This window comes from Cebus imitator, unplaced genomic scaffold, assembly GCF_001604975.1.
Source record: "Cebus imitator isolate Cc_AM_T3 unplaced genomic scaffold, Cebus_imitator-1.0 Scaffold205, whole genome shotgun sequence".
In the NCBI taxonomy this organism is placed as follows: Eukaryota; Metazoa; Chordata; class Mammalia; order Primates; family Cebidae; genus Cebus; species Cebus imitator.
Window position 1 is genome coordinate 2,486,493 of NW_016107520.1, and position 6,968 is coordinate 2,493,460.

Here is a 6,968-nt window from a genome sequence, read left to right on the forward strand (position 1 = left end):
CCACCATGATCAAGTAGGCTTCATCCCGGGGATGCAAGCCTGGTTCAACATACGCAAGTCTATAAACGTAATTCACCACATAAACAGAACCAAAGACAAAAACCACATGATTATCTTAATTGATGCAGAGAAGTCCTTTGACAAAATTCAACAGCTCTTTATGCTAAAAACCCTCAATAAGCTAGGTATTGACGGAATGTATCTCAAAATAATAAAAGCTATTTACGACAAACCAATAGCCAATATCATACTGAATGGGCAAAAACTGGAAGCATTCCCCTTGAAACCTGGCACTAGACAAGTATGCCCTCCCTTACCACTCCTATTCAATATAGTACTAGAAGTTCTAGCCAGAGCAATCAGGCAAGAAAAAGAAATAAAAGGTATTCAAATAGGAAAGGAGGAAGTCATATTGTCTCTATTTGCAGATGACATGATTGTATATCTAGAAGACCCCATCGTCTCAGCCCCAAATCTCCTGAAATTATCTCCTGATAAGCAACTTCAGCGAAGTCTCAGGATACAAAATCAAGTGCAAAAATCACATGCATACCTATACATCAATAACAGACTTAAAGAGAGCCAATTCAAGAACGAAGTGCCATTCACAATTGCCACAAAGAGAATAAAAAACCTAGGAATACAACTAATAAGGAACGTAAGGACCTCTTCAAGGAGAACTACAAGCCACTGCTAAACAAAATAAGACAGGACACAAACAGATGGAGAAACATTCCATGTTCATTGTTAGGAAGAATCAATATCATGAAAATGGCCATACTGCCCAAAGTAATTTACAGATTCAATACTATCCCCATCAAGCTACCAACGACCTTCACCGAACTGGAAAAAACCACCTTAAACTTCATATGGAACCAAAAGAGAGCCCGCATAGCCAAGTCAATTCTAAGCAAAAAGAACAAAGCAGGAGGCATCACACTACCGGACTTCAAACTATACTACAAGGCTACAGTAATCAAAACAGCATGGTACTGCTCCCAAAACAGAGATATAGATGAATGGAACAGAACAGAGGTCTCGGACGCAACGCAACATATCTACAACCATCTGATCTTTGACAAACCAGACAAAAACAAGCAATGGGGAAAGGATTCCCTGTTTAATAAATGGTGTTGGGAAATCTGGCTAGCCATGTGCAGAAAGCAGAAACTGGACCCCTTCCTGACACCCTACACTAAAATTAACTCCAGATGGATTAAAGACTTAAACATAAGACCTAACACCATAAAAACCCTAGAAGAAAATCTAGGCAAAACCATTCAGGACATAGGTGTAGGCAAGGACTTCATGACCAAAACACCAAAGCATTGATAACAAAAGCCAAAATAGACAAATGGGACCTAATCAAACTCCACAGCTTCTGCACAGCAAAAGAAACAGTCATTAGAGTGAATCAGCAACCAACAGAATGGGAAAAAATTTTTGCAGTTTACCCATCTGACAAAGGGCCGATATCCAGAATTTACAAAGAACTAAAACAGATTTACAAGAAAAAAACAAACAAGCCCATTTAAAAGTGGGCAAAGGATATGAATAGATACTTTACAAAAGAAGACATACATGAGGCCAACAAACGTATGAAAAAATGCTCATCATCACTGGTCATCAGGGAAATGCAAATCAAAACTACATTGAGATACCATCTCATACCAGTTAGAATGGCGATCATTTAAAAATCTGGAGACAACAGATGCTGGAGAGGATGTGGAGAAACAGGAACACTTTTACACTGTTGGTGGGAGTGTAAATTAGTTCAACCATTGTGGAAGACAGTGTGGCGATTCCTCAAGGACCTAGAAATAGAAATTCCATTTGACCTAGCAATCCCTTTACTGGGTACATATCCAAAGGATTATAAATCATTCTACCATAAGGACACATGCACATGAATGTTCATTGCAGCACTGTTTACAATAGCAAAGACCTGGAACCAACCCAAATGCCCATCGATGATAGACTGGTCAGGGAAAATGTGGCACATATACACCATGGAGTATTATGCAGCCATCAAAAACGATGAATTTGTGTCCTTTGTAGGGACATGAATGAACCTGGAAACCATCATTCTCAGCAAACTGACAGAAGAGCAGAAGATCAAACACTGCATGTTCTCACTCATAAGCGGGTGTTGAACAATGAGAACACATGGACACAGGGAGGGGAGCACTACATACTGGGGTCAGTTGGGGGAAATATGGGAGGGAGAGTGGGGGGCGGGGAGTTGGGGAGAGATAGCAAGGGGAGAGATGCCAGATGTAGGTGATGGGGAGGAAGGCAGCAAATCACACTGCCACGTGTGTACTTTTGCAACAATCTTGCATGTTCTTCACATGTACCCCAAAACCTAAAATGCAGCAAAATAAATAAATGGAAAAAAAAAGAAAAAAATGTAATCACATTGAAGGAGAAACTATAATTTCAAAGCTTCTCCCTGTGTTCCGTGCTATGGAGGTATGGCATAGCTGGTTGTCATTTAGTGGATCATCTGAGCTTAGTAGAGTACGGGGTAGAAAATGAAACTAATTCATTAGAAATTTGGAAGTTTGAAGGCTAAGGTGGTAAGGGAGAGAGAAAGGTGTAAGGATACAAACCCAGAGTGATCAGAACCTACCTATGAGGTGTTCCCAACGCTGTGGATTTAGAGCAGTATTGTTTAATATTCCATCTTAAATTTTTGCCCATGCTGTGCTAGTGTACGTGGATATTTACCTCCATTAACCCAAACCTTCCACTGAAAACCTCCTTTGTCCAATTGCTTTATACTAATGGAACTCAAGGGGGAAAAGGAATGGAGCGTTTAGGTATCATGTGCATGTGTGAAGAAAGCATTGGGTGCAGTTTCCATTTCAAGGAAAATTCACAAGTTCACACACAGGGCAGCAGTGGCCGAGGCAGATACACAGAGCAGAGACTGAGAATCCAGTGAGATCAGAACATTTCATGAGAAATGACCAGAGAGGCGACTTCCTACTTCTGCCTCTCCCCTAGCCAACAATCCACACAGATATTTGCGGAGGGGAACTAGGTGCCTAAGTGACCTTCAGACACGTACTTAAAACATTGATTTAGTATGTGAGGGAACACATGGGGTGATAATGCCATGCGCATCAGAGGAGAAGCAAGCACAGCCCAGTGGTCTTACTTCATCAACCTATTCCTATATACCAAGCGTAAGAACCTTCCCCATGTCATCTCATTTATTCTTTAAAGTGAGCCCAGTGATGGAATTCTATCAGTGTCTGATTTTGTAAGCTTTATTTTAGCAAAGCCAAAAATGCAATAGTCACAAAGGAAAATTAGTGATGGAGGCCAACTTTCTCTATCTATCTTTAGATGGGAAAACTGAGATCCAAAGAGAATAAATGAGTAACTCACTCGCACATGATAGTATGTGTCAGAGTCAAGTCAAAAAGGAGTCCGGAAACATTGCTAGGTTTTAATTCTTTCAACAAAAAGCAGTGGACTTAACAGCACATCTGTAAAGCACTTAAATATACACCTAGGATATTGATCCTAAATGACACCTTTCTTTCATGTCAACCTATTGGAAGTTTCTCTTTTATCTGATTCACTAGGCTGGCAGTGGCAGTGGTGGTGGCACTTTTTCTTCTCCTCTTCCTCTTCCTCTCCTTCCTCCTCTTTCTTCTTTTCCTTCTCCTCTTCCCACTTCTTGTTATTGCAACCATAGAAGAAACATGTGCTCTTCCCACAATTCATTCTGTAACAGCAAAAGTGACTAAAAGCAGCCCTAAGCATGTCAATAAGCCTTACCTGGTGATTGAATATTTCAGAACATCTACTTCCTAGATGCTGCAGTTCTGTGGCACATGCTAAGTCTGTATCCTCCTAATTGGGGAGTTTTGGCTGTAGGTCTTGGAATTAATTGAGCTAAATTTTGTGCTCCCAGCGAAGAGTAGAGATGGTAAATAAACAATACCACATGTAAGCCCAGTTGGTTAGGAAATCAGTCACAAGAAGTTCCCTCTCTTTAATAGGAGTTGAGTTTCCTGTTTGATAGAGCAGGACTCAGTGCCACACCCTGGCTTTCATGAAGGCATGAAACATTGTCTTGTTGTCAGGTGATTCTTGCTCTCAACCAGGGAAACATTCTTCCCTGGTATTTCACAAACCATAGTTTAGTTACACACATCTAGTCAACACATGACTTGAATAGTTTCCTAGACTCAGAAATGGAGAGTTTGAGACTTTATTTCTTCTAGTTTATATTTGACTGATTTTTTCATAGACTTGTAACAAAATTGAGGTTACAAAGATTATCCTATAAAGCCCCTTTAATTACCTGTTTTACTATCCTTAGTTGGATGAGAAAAGTGCAGCTTGGTGCCTACAGTGTCATAGGTGCTCAATGAATATTTATTGAACCATTAAATAGAGCAAAGCAGTCGCTGAGTCACATGGCAGAGCTGTGATGGAAAACCAGTCTTGTAATTTCTTGCTCAAGGCCCTTTCTACAAATCACTATCCATCTCTCTTCGCGGGAATACACATCTATCAGCTATTGCTACAACTACTCACAAAGGGAAATTCCACATAGAAGAGAGTCACAGGAGGCGCTTTGGTTCCTAAACATTTACATAGGCATCTAGCTCAAGGAAATAGTTGAAGCCCACATTTAAAAAGATGTTGAAGTAAACAGAAGTAGGGCAAATAAGAACACTTCCTCTTCATCTCTTTCTCTCCCTTTCTCTCTCTCTCTCTCTCTCTGTTTTCTTTCCTAAGTAGGAGCATCAGGTGGAAGAGGCATGGACAGAGAACAGCAGATAGGAGGGCAGGTGGAAAACGATGACTGACATTTAGTTTAGCCAGTCTTGGTAATGGTTTCAAGAGACATACAAAGCTCAAAGTAAGCAGGGGCTGCAGGCAAGGTAAGTGCCGTCTAATATTCTCATGAGAACTGGGAAGCATCACAGAATTATTGCAACTCTCTCAGGAAGGGAGACTATGAGAAGGGATTGCCCACTTTTTTTTTTTTTTTGACAGAGTCTCACTTTTGCCAGGCTGGAGTGCAATGGCAGTATCTCATCTCACTGCAACCTCTGCTCTCGGGTTCAAGAGATTCTCCTGCGTCAGCCTCCCAAGTAGCTGGGACTATAGTCACATGCCACCATGCCTAGCTAATTTTTTGTATTTTTAGTAGAGGCGGGTTTCACCATGTTGCCCAGGATGGTCTTGACCTCTTGATCTCATGATCCGCCCACCCTGGACTCCCAAAATGCTGGGATTACAGGTGTGAGCCACCGCATCTGGCTGGGATTCTCCCCTTTTACCCACATCTAGGATGCCATGCCCAGCCCTTCTTGCCTTGCTTACACCTCTGCCCAAAAGACTCCAGTCTATTCCAAAGAGAAATGTCTAACAGAATGAGTTAAGGATCAGCCAACGTTTTAAAAATACCAGCCTGTTCTGCTAGATCCTTTTCTGCTTGGGGACTTCTTCAGATGCAGCTGATTATCTTAACTCTGTTGTCATGTTCACCACTCTGGCCATTTTATCCGCTCCCTCTAGACCTCATGGGTTTATGCTTCTTCCACAGAGCTTTCTAAAGAGACAAATCACATCAATCATCTGTATATTAAACCAGCAGAGATTTATTGTTGATAACCAAAATTATATTAATATATTAATTAGTAATACTTAATGATAATAGCTAATTAAGTATATCAGGGATGCTTTACTTGCCAGCAGAGACAGGCTCTCGGTGGCTTCAGGCTGTCAGGATTCTTTTGTGTCACTCCTTTCTTATCTTTGCAGAATAACTGTCGGTGGGTACAGCATCCAAACTCAGGAAGACATCCAGGGAGAGTGATTTCAGAGACTGGTAGGAATGGGATATTAGTAACTGTGGGCTCTAACACTGAAAAATCTGGTAGTTTTCTTTCTTTCTATTTTCTTTTTTTCTTTTCTTTTCTTTCTTCCTTTTCTTTCTTTTTTCCTTTCTTCCTTTTCTTTCTTCCTTCCTTCCTTTCTTATCTTTCTTTCTCTTTCTTGTTTCTCTCTTTTGTCTTTCTCTCTTCCTTTCTTCTCTCTCTTTCTTTCTTGCTTTCAATGATAACCATTCAGACTGCATCCTTTCCCTTATTGTCCCAGAGGAAGACAAAAACGGTCATCAGTGGCAAGTGGTAGTTGCAGCAAAGCAACACCAAGAGCCAGCTTCACACTCAGGACAGAACACTGCCTGTCTTCCTCATGGTTTCCACTGCTCTACACGTTCAGAGGAACTGCTCTAGTAATGAACTATAAAAATGATCCCTGAAAGCATAGTGGTTATTCCTTTTCTTGAATCACCAGTTCTAAACCAGATGAGAGAAAAAGAAATGCTGTTGTTGCAAACTTCTTTTTCCTTGGGGTACACCTAGAGGAATGTATTCTATAGACCAGAAATGCTGTCACTCAAACTGACCTGCGAATACGAATATTAGTAAGTCTAAGTGTGCAAAACATGTGTTCCTCTAATTGGTAGCAAGCGGTGAGAAGCCTTCTCATATCTAATTGCCTTTTGCCTTTCCCTACCAATATTCTCCCTATCCTTTGCTCTGACAGAGCAGCTTCTTTCCTTCCTGTATTACTTGCTCTTTACCATGCTGTTAAGAGATCAGCAGCCCCAGTAAAAGGACAAACTTGATGGTCAGAAGGCATCAATATATTTTGAATCACTCCACTAAAAGGTTTCTCTGTACGGTTTCCACATTAGCTCCTAAGAGAACTGGTAACTAGTAACATACGCCCTTCCTCTCTCGCTCTCTAGTTATCATTAGACATTCACAAATATTTCCACTCTTGAGAGCTGAGCCACCTTAGACCACCTGACCTCACTGCCACATGCCCCAATAGCCTTCTTTCATCACCTTAGCAACCAAAATGGTTCTTACTTTTTTGTAGGCCTTCGTTTTCATTTAGGCCAGTCTATTGCTTTATGGAAGATGGAG

The 6,968-nt window shown here is 41.0% G+C and overlaps 1 non-coding gene across 1 annotated transcript; it reads right to left on the reverse strand.

The window, feature by feature from the left end:
• Positions 1-6,093: 6,093 nt before the first annotated feature.
• LOC119474056 lies at positions 6,094-6,307 on the reverse strand. Its single transcript, XR_005203360.1, has one exon. It is a non-coding gene; the product is annotated as a small nucleolar RNA U3 (small nucleolar RNA).
• Between the last annotated feature and the right edge of the window lie 661 nt (positions 6,308-6,968).